Source organism: Ursus americanus, chromosome 35 (assembly GCF_024610735.1).
Source record: "Ursus americanus isolate L20-20 chromosome 35, mUrsAme1.1.p, whole genome shotgun sequence".
Classification (NCBI taxonomy): Eukaryota; Metazoa; Chordata; class Mammalia; order Carnivora; family Ursidae; genus Ursus; species Ursus americanus.
Window position 1 is genome coordinate 13828470 of NC_142161.1, and position 15328 is coordinate 13843797.

The window sequence follows — 15328 nt, forward strand, 5'->3', positions numbered from 1 at the left end:
TCCCCCCACCCCTCAGGGTCAAATAACTGAGACACTATTCCTTATAAATGAACTTTAAAATAGGTAGTATTAGAATAACTGCTAGTCACAGATACAAGTCTGGTTCAATGTTCAAAAACCAATCCATGTAGTCACCCACATTAATAAAGAGAAAAAATCCCTTGTGACCGTATCAACTGATGCAGAATAAACATTTGATAAAAATTCAACACCTACTCATGATTTAAAAAACTCTCAGAAAAGTAGGAACAGCAGGAAACTTCCTCGATTTGATAAAGAACATCAGCAAAAAACCTATAGCTAACAAATTGTAAAAGACTGAATGTTTTTCCCCTAAGATCGTGCACAAGTGGGGGTGCCTGGGTGGCTCAGTCTGTTAAGTGTCTGCCTTCGGCTCAGGTCATGATCCCAGGGTCTGGGGATCAAGCCCCACATCGGGCTCCCTGCTCAGCGGGGAGCCTGCTTCTCCCTTTCCCTCTGCCATTCCCCCCTCTTGTGCTGACTCTATCTCTGTCAAATAAAGAAATAAAATCTTAAAAAAAAAAAAAAAAGATCAGGTACAAGGTAAAGAGGTCTGAAAAGTTGTCTGCTCTCACCACTGCTATTCCTGTGATCTAGCCAGCTCAATAAGGCAAGAAAAGAAAATAGAGGAATACAGATAAGAAAGTAAGAACTAAAAATGCCCTTATTTGCAGATGCCATCATAGTCTACATAGAAATCCCCAGGAATCTGAAAAAAACGTTCCCCAAACTAGTAAGTTCAGCCAGATCACAGATACAAGATCAACACACAAAAATCAATTGTAACCATAGAAAAATTAATTGCATTTCTATAGTCTTACACTGAATATGTGGACACAAATTAAAAATACAATACCATTTATAACCACTCAAAAAAAAATATAGCAATGGAGTGACTGCTGCTCACAGGTCTCCTGGCTGCTAGAGAGCCCCATTCTGAGATAAGACACCTCTCCACCCTGACTCTAGTAAAGAGGTCAGGAAACCCTGAGTAAGAGTGGAGGTACTAATTTCGGGCAGTTAATTACATTCTTTCAGCATCCATCTCCCTGAAGTTTTCACTGGGCAAATCCTTCAGGAGGACATCCCCATTAGCTATTCATTTTTCTTTTGCACTGACTGGAGAATGAAGTGACTGTTGGCTGTGTCACACAACTCGTTGAAATTCACCCCTGGGTGAAGTGATCCTCAAATAATTACCAAATGTAGTTCAGGTAACTGAATTAGTGAATTACATTGGCTCCTTTGAGATGAAAGGCTCTTCAGGAATGTGAAATACTTTGGTTCTTTGTTATTAATAACCTGAACAATGAAAGAACCCAAAGTAGTATTCAATATGCTCCAGGAATGGGATGACTAAAATTAAAGAATGCAATTGATTTTCATTTTCCATACTTTTCATTTTCTATCCTTTTCATTTCAGTAGTCGGGACTGAATATGACAAGTCATCAAATCCCCTCCGATGTTAATAAAGCATCAACTATAGAAAAATTCAGCCAAAGTGTGGCGAGTAGGTGGGTCCCCTTTCCACGGTTTATTATCATTTCCTCTCACCCACCCTGTTACAGTACTTGACGGGTGAAAACCTCCTACTTTGACTTGCTTTCATTTTCTTCTGACTCAGTCTAATTTTCTAAAACTAAGTGTCTCAACTACTCACCCACCCTTCAGACAAACAATTGTACCCATCACTTGTACCCAGCAGAGGAAAGTAGGATGCCCTTAATAGCTTAGTGCTCTGCCCTGGGTATGAAGAAGGCAGAAGCATAGAGGTGAATCCCCAGCAGAGAGCTTGACCTTGGGGGCAGGAGGAATGAGAAGCGGTAGGGAGGGGACTTAGGGCTGGCAAATCAAACCCCAGCCTATCTGAGGTTGGTAGAGAGCTGAAGAAGGTGGAGATGCTGGGTATGGGTGTCCTGCGTTTATTAAATTAGATTTACAGTTCCTCATTTTTAGTTTTCATTTTGAAAGCATTAAGAGTTTGTCTATCTCTCCTCCTTGCTTTTCAAATACCTTTTTAAGTGTAATTTATTTGTTTAGAATTGGAATAGGTAATCTATTCACATAGTTCATAAGTCAAAGGCATACATTTTTACACGGTGAGACCTCCCTCCCCCGCATACTCCAGCCCTCCAGTTCCCCTCTACAGGCATCAGTGTCACTGATTTCCTACGTTTCCTTGCAGAAATATATAAGTAAATTTGTGCAAGGCACCTCTCACCATCTTTTTTTTTTTTTTTTAAGATTGATTGATTTGGGGGGGGAGGGGGACAGGAGAGAGAATCTCAAGCAGACTCCATGCTGAGCATGGAGCCCAATGCCGGGCTCGATCCCATGACCCCATCAGGACCCCAGTGGAAATCAAGACTCTTCCAACCAACTTCACCACCCAGACACCCCACCTCTCACCAGCCTTTATTTCTACAAATAGTAATCCACCATTCTGTTCCATTCCTTACTTTTTTTACTTAATATATACCAGAGTTCTCTCCACACCAGTACACAAAGAGCTCCTCAGTCTTTCTCCATGATGAGTAATAATCCATTATATTAACACAGTATCATTTGTCTAAGCAGTCTCTGGTTAGTGATCACTTCCATTATTTCTAATTTTTCAATACTACAAACAATGCTGCAATGAATAACCTTGTTCAACAAGTGATTTCCACATCTAGGAGTATGTTGTAATTCAATAGAGTTGCTACTAATAGAATTTTATAAATAATTCCTGTAAGTAAAATCACTGGATCAAAGATTATATATATTTGTAATTTTGATAGATAACTGCCAAATTGCCAATCCATGTCACCTAACACAATATCCTTTACCCACTTTTGTATTGCGTTGTTGGTCTTTTTCTTACTGATATGGAGCAATGAATTGCAAATATGTTTCCCAATTTGTCCAATGACTTTTGACTCCCCTTATGGTTGTTTTTGCATGTACGTTATTAAAAATATGGCTGAATCTTTCAATATTTTATTTTATAACTGCTATAATTTGTGTCATATTTTAAAAGGTTTTCTTTGGTCATAAATTACAAAAAGAAAATAGTCCATACGTCTTTTCATATTTTTATGGTTTCACATTTTTATATTTAAAATCTTTGACCCATTTCGAATTCCTTTGGTAAAGTGTGAGGTATGGCTCCAATTTTATTTATGCATTCGTTGTGATAGCTGGCTACCATGTTGTCCAAACACCGTTGATAAAACATCTAGTTTTCCCCACTGATTTGAAATGAGACCTTTATCATATGCTAAATCCCTGTATGTTTTGGGTTCTACTTCTTGACATGGATTCTGTCATTTCTCTGTTTATGAGCCAGTGGTACCCTGTTTTAATGTTTTAGGAACTTAAATAAAATTAATTGTACACAGTTTTTAAAGCTTTACTTATATATCTCCCCAAAGCAACAAGGTTTCTTCTCTGCATCTTATTATTTTGTTTACTTTCCCTCAGATAGCTCATGACCAATTTTTTCTTAATCTTCCAGAAAAAGAAATTTTGGCATAGGCAAATAAATGAAATAACCTTGGGCCTATAAGGAGAAGACCACGGGAATATCATATTTTACTTTTCCAAATCCCAGTGCAAGACAGGGTCTCGGGAAACATGCTCTTTTGTTTCTAAGGCCATCACTTTAAAACCGAGTTATATTTGATGAATATTTATTATACGGCAAGTTGTTTCAGTTAGGATGCTTTTGGCTTCAAGTCATAAAAACAGATTCAAGCATCTTTAAACAATAAGGAAATGCATCCATCGCGATAACTGTAATTCTTAAGGGACGGAGGGTTGGGTAGGCAGTTTCAGTGGCCCAGCCATGTGATCACAGATCCAGGGTCTTACCATCTTTCTGCTCGGCCGTCCTCGGGCATCTTCTCCATCTCAAGCTGATGGCAAGATGGCTTCAGTAATGCCAGCTCTCCCCTCCGACATGACAACACCCTGAGAAAGAAGAGACAACATCTCTTTTGTTCTCTTAGGAGCAAGAAAACATTTCTCAGAAGTCTCCCATGTCTCGCTGGCCAGAATTGGGTGTAATGCCCATTCCCAAATCAACCTCTGGCCACAGGAATGTGATTACCTGCAGTCCAATCAGACCCACCCAATGAGGCCCGGGAAGGGTGAGTTTCCTCTGAGGCCACGGCCGCTTGGAAGAACGCACATACCTGCACAAAACCTGGGTTCAAGTAGTAATGGAAGTGGATAATGGATGCTGTTAACGAGTGCCCCATTTCCCTCCCTTTCTCTCTCCTGGCTGCATCCCTTTGCCAGACACCCAACAGTGTTCTCCCTCAGACATACTCACTGTTTGAATGGTAATGTATTAACCGCAAACTCATGTATTCGGTGAACATTTATTGAACTCATACTAAATACCCAGTTCTGTGTGAGGAGCTGAGGACCGGGAAAAGGAAAGACAGGGGTCCTGATCTCAATGATGTCATGGAAGAGGCAGAAAATTTAGGAATTCCGTAGTACCATGATAAATGCTATGTCCCCAATTTAAGGGTGCTGTGGGGGTTCTAAAGACTGAGGAACATCATGGGGGAAGGGTAGAACAAACAGGGAATATTCCAGCTGAGCTTTAACAGATAAGCACGTGATGGAGGAAGAAGAGCACGCGGGCAGGGCTAACAGCCGTACAAAGGACAGAGAGGACACTGGTGTGGCGATGAAATTGTCAAGCTCTTGAATTCGGGGCTCAAGTGCTGCTCTACCCAGGACATGAAGGTACCTGGGCGGAAGCTTTGGGCCTGGTTAGCAACCTCCATTTGCACTATTTAAGAGACGTCGCCAGTGGATACCATCCCTAAGAAGTTCTGGCAGCAATTCAAGCTAACTGTAGCAAGCACAAATGGCAGATTATTAATGAACCTTCTAAGATCACAGACCACGTCTCTGAGACCACTAAATCTTTTCTCTCACTTCACAAGCAAGCTCTCGGCAAGAAGATAGCCACACGAACAGTCTCCTCACCTCCATTCACTCCTCAACCCCAACCCCCTGACGGTGAACAATATGGTGGTTTCTCCTGCTAAGGTCACCAGTGGCCTCAAGAACTACAAGACACCACAGAGAATAAAACCACCACCACCACCACCAACAACACTCTTTCACATTCTACCTTCTCACCATACTGACCTATGTATGATTCACTAATTCCCTTAACACCTTTAGAGACCCCAGGCAGTGGAAGTAGGATTTCTTTCTCCCATTTCAATATGAAATTAGAATTCAAAACAATCCTAAATCATATTTTTTCCACAAGGACTTCATCTCTTTTTTGAAATACCAAATTCTTTCAAAAACAAAATCAATCTCTTTGGCTCTCAGTACCCCTATTTGTTCCTATTTAAGCACATGGGTGGTCCACCAGGGGGGTAATCCAGCAATAAACACATTAGTGTCTTCTTTGTACTGTTCCCCCAAGAGATATATCCATCCAGAACCTCAGAATATAACCTTATTTGGCCTTTGCAGATTTAATTAAGGTAAAGGTCTTTAGATGAGATCAACCTGGATTAGGGTGAACCTTAAATCCCTTATTCTTATAAGAGACAGAAACAGAACTGTAGAGACCGTGGAACAGCATGTGAAGACAAAGGCAGAGATGGAAGCAATGTATCTAGAAGCAGAGGAATGCCAACGATTACTGACAGCCACCGGAAGGTAGGAGAGAAGCATGGACCAGATTCTCCGCCAGAGCCTCCAGCAGACACCATCGCTGCCGACACCTTGATTTCAGACTTCTAGCCTCCAGAACTGTGAAAGAATACATTTCTGTTCTTTTAAGCCACCCAGTTTGTGGTAATTTGTGACATCAAGGGCAAGGCATTATTGCAACCCATTCTCATGCTTGCAGAGTCACACACGCATACACACACACACACACACACACACACACACAGTATATACACACATATTGCCCACACTTGTCCGGAGGGATCAATGGCCCAATTACCCAGCATCCAGTCCCTAAGCCCATTTCCACACTAGCTGGGTTTCCCGAGAGCCAAAGCCCTGCCCAGTATTAATAGTATGCTCACTTTCTCCAACATTTACAACCCCAGTTCACCAAGGAACGGCTAAAGGGGACTGGGGTCTCCGGAGTGGGGACACAGGGTAACTGCCAGGGTCCCCACTGCTGCTCCATCCCTGTAAATGAGTAGACCTTACGAATGAATGGGGCCACTGGGATAAAGTCAAAACATTTTGTTCTGGAGTCTGGGACGTCCACAGGAAAGGCCTGAGGTTGAGGCAAACCAGAACATGGGACCTCTCCTCCCTGGCAAGTCACCCTTCCATACTGCTCACCCCACGCCCGCCTCCACCACCAACCCTCACCCCTTTCCCAGCTCTCCCCTCGCCCTGGTGAAAGCTCCCAGCCAGCCCAGGCCTCGAGCCGCCCACTCCAGCTTACTCCCCATTCACTCGCTCACTCATTCAACAAACCTCCACAGGCACCTACTGTGTGCCAGTCATCGTGCCAGGCCCTGGAGACCCAGGGAGGCCAGACCCAGGCTGCTTGCCAGGCCCCGTCGCTCCTCTCATTCCAGGCACGCTGCGCACAAGGCCCTCTCTTCAGAGAACCATGGCTTCGCCGTTTCTTCTCTCAGAGGCCTCACCCTGGTGCAGGAGCAGTGGCTCAGAAAATCTGTCCTTTCACTTGCATTATAGGATTTTTTTTTTTTTTAAAGCAGCAGCAGCAGCAGCAGGGGCAGCAGCCTTACCTTCCAAGAAGCCCGTGGCTTAGGCTAATATTTACATGTATTTGCATTTCCTTTGTACACAAGGATGGGGAAAGGGTGGGGAAGGGAGTTCTGCCAAGGAATGAAAATGTGCCCTGAGCCAATCCTCAAAGTGCAACGGCAGTTGCCAATTGAAAATCAAGAAGCAACTTGTTTAGCTACCATTCGGGTAATTTCTAACGCTCCCACCCTGGCTCCCCTCCCCCAGCAGACTCCCGTCTCCCTCGCTGGCCCGTGCCTCTGGTCGCGTCAGGTGCGGGCGAGCTGTACTTTGCCTCAGTCTCACAGACACTGGAAATCGTCTTTCTCCTCTCATTCCTCGGGTTTGGGTCATTTTCAGAGAGCTCTGTGGGCACCCTCTGCTGGCGGACTGAGAACTTTACCTGCAGAAATCGCAGTCGACCAGAACGGCTTTACTGAGCAGCCAGGCTCTGCTGGTGGACGTCGCAAATTGGCAGCCTGTCTGCTGTACCTTGGGCCACCTCTTTCATCCGCGATATGGGAGATGGAGACGGGGACAGTAGCTCCGGCCTCTCAGGAGGCAAGGTACTTTACGGAAAGGGCAGAGTGAAGAAACAGGGCCTGATTTGTGGGTTGCTGCTTTTCCAGGTCGGCCCGGGTGAGGAGCAGAGGGGCAGCCGATCTTTGGGCTCTCAGGACTCACCTCACTGTATCTCAGGGGCAGGCCAGGCTCCTGGAATATAGTCCTCTTCCCAGAATTCCTGCCGCTCTGCCAGTCCAAGGGGCAACCATTCCTGAGAATCCACCAGAGCTTCAGGGAAGGACTGGGGCGGGAGGGAGGAGTCGAGGCAGGAAGAACCGTCCACCTAAGGATGACCAGCCCTCAGGCCTTAAAATCAGAGGATCTAATGAGCATTGCTGTTCTGTCAACACAATAAATACCATCACCTGATAGTCCTTAGCTCTTTCTCCAAGGATCTCATTAGCCTCAGGATACTTCCTCAAGTCAGTTAATGTTACCTTCATTTTGCAAAAAGAGGCCCCAAAAGGTTCACCACTAATGTGACTTCCCCCAGCCTGCCAGCGTGGGCCGTGACCACAGTTTCTCTCCTGCCTGGTGCTGCTCTGGAATATTTACCAGTAGCCCCTCTGTCTGTCAAAGCAAGCCACACGGGAACAGGCGAATCGTGCTGAGGCCTTTAAAAGGCAGGGTCTTCAGGAAGGCTATACTTGAGGCACAGGAGAGTAGCAATATCACGAGTGGGTTCCAGAAGCTGGAAAGAGAACCAGCTTGCTCCGATTTCAGACGCCTCGGTAGGAGGCCTAAGCCGTATCATTTACCCAGAAACAAAGAAGCATTGTCTACCGGGAGCAGTCTTCTTTATTGCAACTATTTTTCATTTGCTTTTTTTCCACAAGCAGGCCCCAGGGCAGAAGGGAAGCCCAGCTCCCCTGAGCCACCAGTCACCACCCAGCCAGGTCTCAGAACGCCGCTGGCGGCAGCCGTAGGGGGATAATGTCTTTGGTGGACAGACAGCCTAGAAGCTAAGGTAAGACTGGAACAGAGCAAAATACAAAGAGGCCAGTGTGACCACCACCTGAGGAAACAGCTCGACCACCCACCGAGACACCCATGCAGGGGCCGGGCCGTAGGTCCTGATAAATCTGAACTGAGCTCCTGGGGTTCTCCCTCTAGCTCGTGCTCCCAGCAGGACGCCCATATTAGTGCTGGGCTACTACTGTGGGCCCCAAGCGTGCGGTCTCGTTGGGACGGGGCGGCCATCATGGTCATCACCGCTGAGGAAATGCTCGCTAAGTGCAGCTACCACCCACTGCAAACCCTTCACCTAGACTAACTCATTAGTCTTCATGACATCCAAACAAAGGAGGTGCTGTTATTCCCCCCATAAACCAGGACACCACGCAGAGAAACTCAATAACTTGACCCACCTCATGCGTACCGTCAGTGGTGGAGTCAGGATGCACATCTGGCCGTCTGGCTCCAGAGCCTGTGCTCTTAAACCACCTCATTCTGCTGTTTCCCTGAGTGTGGGGCACGAGCTCATTTATCCTTCACAGAAACTGCACATCATAGGCATCTACTAGCATCCCCATTTTACTGACACGAAAACTGAGTCATTGAGGAGTTAAACAGGGTTACACAGCTAGCAAGAGGCAGAGTCAAAATTTGAATCGAGGTAGCTAGCCTCCTGAACCCCAGCTCTAATCATCACATTCTACCACCTCCCTCTCAGCTAGAGGAATTCTCCAGAGCTTCCACTCACTTGGTTTTGCAAATTTCCTCTGAAGACATTGTTAGTGCCACGCTGGTTTGGGGGCTGGCCCTGAGGCCCAGGGAGTAGCCCTCCTCCCTCCTAAAGGCATATCTGAGAAGGCTCCTCCCTCTCTGCCCACTGCTCCAGAGACCGGGTCGTGGCCATCTGCCTCTGACTAGCAAGGTCGTATCAGTCTTGATCATGCCCAGGTCAGCCCTGCCTCTCTGGGGCTTCCAAGTCTAGGAAGGTAGCTCTCTCTTCCTTAGCCAGATGATTCCAATTTCTCTGGAATCTTATGGGACATAAAGGCAAATCCAGTTCTTCCACTGTCTCCCCAGGGCTCCCCTCAGGTGGCCATTTAGGAAATTAGGGAATGAGTTGCTCAGCCCCAGCCTTTTCCAGATTCTGAAGGGCCAACATTCATAGGGTGTCACCACAATTTAGAGCCTGAAGCCTTAGGCAAATTTTTCTCCTTTCTGGCTTATTGGTCATATACCTGGCTACCTTCCAAAACTGACACTGGTCTTTGTCTTTCAAGGTTTGTGTCCTGCAGGGTTGAGCAGTTGAGTTTTATCAAACGGGATTAACACCATGAAATCGACTTCAAATTGCCTGGTGCCTGTGCTGGATGACTTCCATCTGTCCGTCTCTCCATTCACGCTTCTCCCAGGGTACTGACCTAGAAGGACAGTATCGATAGATTCCTTGTCCTCTGGCTTTCCTTGGGTTCATCCACTGGAGGTCACTGGCAGTAAATAAGTAGGCAGGAGGAGAGAGAGGCCAGAGTGTTTGTCCCACCAGGTTCCCTTGAGTTATCTCTCTACTGAGGCCATACATATACATTCCTGTATCCATTGGTAGGTAACAACCTACCTCAAACAGTAACCTAAAACAATTAACAATCACTTATTTTATTGATGAACCTATAATTTGGACAGGGCTTGGCACGGTGACTCAACTCTGTTCCATGTGGCGTAAGCTGGGGCAGCTTGACTGGGGCTAGAGAATCCACTCCCAAGATGGCTGGCAAGTTGGTGCTTGTTATCATTTGGGTGAGCCTAGTCAGGGCTGCTAGCAGAGACTTTGAGCTCTCCAGGTGGGCCTCTCCGTGGGGCTGTTAGACTTCCTCCCAGCAAAGTGAGTGGTCCAAGAGCACGGAAATGGAAGCTGCCAAGGCCTGGGCCTAGAAACTGGCACCACATCACTTCTGCCATGTTCTTGGTCAAAGCAGTCACAGAGGCCCCTCTGATTCAAGGGGAGAGAACACAGCCCCCAGTCCTGATGAAAGGAGTATCAAAGAATTTTAGACTTTGATTCCATTTAATCCACCACAGTTTATAAGTGGTCTCTCCTACAGCTACCTTTCCAGGGTCCAGTAACTGCTCTGTCCCCTTGCTCCGTCCGTCAGGCCAGGAGTGGAGCAGCTGGCTCCTTATTAGTGTTTGTCCCAAGGTACTATACTGTCCCTGGTTTGATTTGCCCATACCCTGATCACACATTTGAAACAGCCTCTTTATTAAACTCCCCCTCAAATATCAAGCTTGAGTGTATACAGGTATTTGCCTGGACCCCGGCAATATTTCTCTGCCAAGTCCCTACTTGACCCCATGGGAATGTTCCATGAGACCACCCTCCTCAAAACCTCTCCTCCCAACTCCCACCAGCCCCCAAACTCCCCACACTCCAATCTCCTTTCACCTTCGCCTATCACGTTCCTTCTGGCCTTTGGAAGACCTCAACTCAGTCAGTAAGAGCTGGCTAACTTAGCAAAACGATTCATGCTTCCATGCTGTGAGGGCACTCACGCTTCATGCCCTCCTCTCCTGGGAAAATGTCTATACTGTTATACTTCCTCAAGAGTCAGATCTTAACCAAAATTCTCGAATTCTATGTTCATAAACACAGAAATTTGTGAACCTCCAATTAGGCTAATAAAAAGGGGTGTTATGGTCAAGCTAGCCTTTCAGATCGCCTCAAAGCACAGAGACAACCTCCAAATCTTCCTACTTTCCACCCCCCAACGTTTGCCTTGACCTTGAATCCCCATGAAGAGCCTGAAGATCTGTTTTACTTCTGTTTTGGCTGTTCCCTGATAACTCTCCTCCCTCCAACAGGGGACCTGTAGCTGTAAGTCCGGGGCCAGGGCAAAAGGGCATATTGACTGCCCCCATGCCTCATTTCATTCAAAGACAAGCATATCACGAACCAGTGAAGAGGAACAAAGGTTGTCTTCCTACGACACTGCAAAATAAATAGCATTTTCTGGATTCTTATCTGGAACTCCAATAATTATGGTATCTGTCATGTATTCAATCAGCAGAACCGAAAAAGGCAAAGCTAAACTATTTCCAAAGCACTTTCTTCCCCTCCAGTACTTCTAAAACTTTTCATTAATTCATTCACTGGAGAAATATTTATCTGAACACTTGCTGTACGTGGCAGGCAATGTACTAAGCATTGAGAATCAATGATGAGCAAAAGCAGACTGAGGAAGATACATCACTCAAAGAATCGCACAAATATATGTGAAATAACAAATTGTGACGCCATTTTCCTTGTAGTATGAGTGTGTATAATAGGGAGACTGTCATCATCAGGGAGGTCAGGGGTAAAGAGCTATCACCCTTGAGTCCCATTGATGCTCCCACCCTCTATCAGGCTCATCCCCGCCCTGGGATGACCAAAGAACAGCTAAAATGTGCTAGGGACTTCCACCTACAGCAGCCCGGTCACTTGCCCAGTCCAAGTGTCCCACCTGGGAGGTATCTGGAGCCAGGGGCTACCACTCCCATTAATGGGAGGAGTCTGGAGTGGGTCTTAGTAGGAGCCTTCTTCTTAAGCACAGCGAACCTTGTGCCGTGGTGGCATGGCCAGGTCTCCTATGACACCTGCCTGCTGCCATGCCAAGCTGCCCAAGGAATGTCTACCAACAAGTCCCAGCCCCATGAACGAGGATGCCTCAAAGGCAATGTTGCTGGAGATGTCACTGGGGTATCTGGTTCAGCACCTTCGCCCACATTTCAAAGAGCTGGTTTTTATATCTTCCCTGAGTCCGTGTGCAGCAGGGTTCTAGGACCCTCTGTCTACCACTTATAAACTGTGGTGGATTATCCTGGTATTTACTTTCAGTTGCTTCTCCTCTTACAGCTGATCACAGCCGAAACTATACATCTAGGCAGTACCCAAGGTTCTCTGGGCCCCACGTTCACTCTGTCTTCTAATGAGAGCCAAGTGCCAGCAGACAGCCCTCTGGGGACTTCTGTGCCCTCCTGGTACCTCCCACCAAGCTCTGCCCTCCCCGGCCCCTCCTTGCCTGCGTACACAACGCGTGTCTGCCTTGGCAGCTGCGTGCCCACACATGAGGATGAATGTTCCTCTTGGAGGACACCAGTCTGCGGAGGCGACAGACAGCAGCTGAGAGAAACTAAGTCAGAATTGGACTTCAACGCTGCCTCGACCTCTTACCAGCTAGGTGCATTCGGGTAACATACGGAAACAGCCTCCGTTCCTTCACTGACAGAAAACTGAGATAATAATTTCCACGTCCCGAGAAGAAATAATGGCAACCCTAGTACAGTGCCAGGAACCCAGAAGGTGCTTGACAAATGCTAGTTTCCTCTCTGTTCTGACAAAGCCTCTCCGGCCAAAGATCCCTCAACTAAGTCTGTCCTCAGCTCATCTGCTCCTAAAGACTAAAGCGAAAGTGCAAATAATTGAAAACCACACTCGGGTTGCTGAAATAAAGCACTCTCCTGTTGAAGACTGCATCCCGAAGGCTTTGGAGGCAGGGAGGTCAGATCCCACATAGTCTGAAGGGTGGGGGAGGGGAGGTGTGCCGGGTCTAAGAGAGTCTCTCAGTCCTGAGGGAGCAAGTATGGACATTGGAAAGGTTTCAAATGAGTCAGCTCTAAAATTCTGCAATGACGGGACTCAGGTCAGTGACTCCCTGCCCAACCCCATTCTCTGAGGCAAGAGGAGGAATGACCACACGCAGACTCCATCCTCCCTGTGAAAGTGCCAGCTAGTGCCTCCCAGCTGCTCTGATCAGAAGAGCAGGGTCTGATGCGAAAGGGTCTGATGTCACCAACAAAGCCTCAAGTGGATCTGGGCGACCCCTCCAAGCTGAAGCAGGAGTTGAAGAGACTCCCCCCGCCTGGCTTGGAAAGAGGCCGGAGGAGGGAATCTCCGCCGGGGCTCAGCTCAGCCGGCAAGCCTCCCGAGTCTCTGAAAAAATGCACGTGGTTCTGCATGCCCAGAGGACAAGACTGCCTCTCCTTGGGTGACCTTGCTGGCAGCAGTGGCTTTGTTAGTGTGTGGACTTTCATCATATTCAAAAGATTCTACATTTGAAAAGAGTTAAGCTGGAGGAAGCTGGGGAAAAAAGAGTCAGAGAAGGCCTACTGGGGTAGCATAAGCCTTCAACCGAGTTGTCACCCCGGGGCCTGAGTGGGTAGTCCACAAAGAGGGCTTTTCTCTCCTACACACACTTTTCCAAAAGCAAGGGGTTACCGTAATAATAGCGATAATAACCCCATTTATTGAGAGTTGACCGTGTGCCCGGAACTCTACTGAGCGCCACTTTACATCTGGTGTTTAATTTAATCCTCACCAACACCCCATGAGGTATTCTCTGTTTCACAGACAAGGAAACTGAGTCTCAGAGATGACCCATCGCCAGGCTTGGGTCATAATCATTATTGAGTGGTAAAGCCACGATTCTCAATTTGTGGAGAGTAATAAAGAAAAGTGTGGCATCTGAGAATTAGAGTCTCTTCAGGATAAGGGCTTCCAAGTTTATACACTCGGAGGATCAGAAGGATCTCGAAGGCGTCCCCATGATTCACTCAGGCTTCTGTCTCCTCTCCACCAAGGGCAGGAGGAGTAGATGTCTGGGCCCTCAATGGGATATCACCTCTTCCCCGTGGTCATTCGCTATATGCTGTCAACTGTGTCGGGGAGGATGACGGTCCTTCCCTTCTTATCCCATCTACTTATTTAGGAAAGTCAGAGACGAGCGGGGCCAGCTTCTTTCCAGGCCTGTGACCTGTGAGTCACGCAGAGCCCCTTGCTTAAAAGGTCCCATGCTTGATTTACCGCTTTGCTGTTACTGCTAAAATTCTTAATAAATTCTCAACAAGGGACCCTGCCTTTACATTTTGCATTGAGCCCCACAAATTACATCGTTGGCCCTGGACAGAGCTTCAGGCGTGGGGCAGGGAGAAACAGCCCATCAAACCACAGTTCGTGTCTTTTGCCTTATAGCCTCTTCTCATGAGCAGGGGGCTGCTGGTTAGAACACCACACATAGTGGAGCCCAAAGAGCATGCATAAGCCCCCTTGCGACAAATGCAGATGGAACGGTTACTTGAAATTTGGCACCGTAGAAGGAATTCATCGGTAAACGTGTTTTTCAAAAACTGAACTTCATAGCACTTAGTACCAACAGCTAAAACTGGCCACCATCAAGCCCAGGTTTTACCAGATTTGGTGAAAACCACAAAGAGCTTGCTACTTTTTCCTCATCCCAGCCGAGCTCGGAATGTTAAGTGCACAATCATAGCAATTATCACAATTTTGCTCAGATTTCCACAGCAATACAGAGGATCAGAAGGAAGAAAAGGAGCATTGTCTGCTGTCCAATTATCTGGAACATGTAGGAACAGGATCGTTAGTCCCGATGTCAAAAATCCTTGTGTTTATCATAACCTGTGCTTCAAGGCATGCTTTAATTTATGGTGTTAAGGAGCCAGATGCCCGAATAAAAAGACAGCAGGCCTTAATCATTTTCCTAGGACTGTGATCACCTAAAATAGCATCTGCTTTCACCTACAGACAAAAGTGACGGTTCCGGTAGAGAAACTGTGTTTGTGAAGAATTAGGCTCCTCCAAATGTTGATTTCATGGCACTTAAAAGTAGGTACTGGGGCACCTGGGTGGCTCAGCCGGTGGGACGTCTGACTCTTGGTTTCAGCTCAGGTCAGGATCTCATGGGTCATGGGGTCGAGCGCCGTGTGGGGCTCCGCGCTCAGTGGGGAGCCTGCTTGAAGATTCTCTCCCTCTGCCCCTCCCCTTATTTACTCTCTCTCCCTCTCTCTAAAATGAAAGAAGGAAGGAAGGAAGGAAGGAAGGAAGGAAGGAAGGAAGGAAGGAAGGAAGGAAGGAAGGAAGGAAAGAGAAAGAGAGATACAGAGGGAGGGAGGGAGGGAGGGAGGGAGGGAGGGAGGGAAGGAGGAAGGAGGTAGCTAGGTTACGAGCCCAGGTAGATATAAAGGACCAAACTAAATCAAAAGCAAGCAGAGTTTCCAAGTTTT

The 15328-nt window shown here is 46.9% G+C and overlaps 1 long non-coding RNA gene across 2 annotated transcripts in view; it reads right to left on the reverse strand.

Moving 5' to 3' along the window:
• Positions 1-3676: 3676 nt before the first annotated feature.
• The window catches only part of LOC123795700 (uncharacterized), a 288542-nt gene continuing 276890 nt past the window's right edge, over positions 3677-15328 (reverse strand). Inside the window, exons 6-7 of one of the 2 annotated variants that reach the window (XR_006780571.2) lie at positions 7445-7630; positions 3677-3973 (exon numbers count right to left, since the gene is read on the reverse strand). This is a non-coding gene — a long non-coding RNA (uncharacterized LOC123795700). The remainder of the gene's footprint in view (positions 3974-7444; positions 7631-15328) is intronic. The other variant, XR_015723046.1, reaches the window with a different exon arrangement.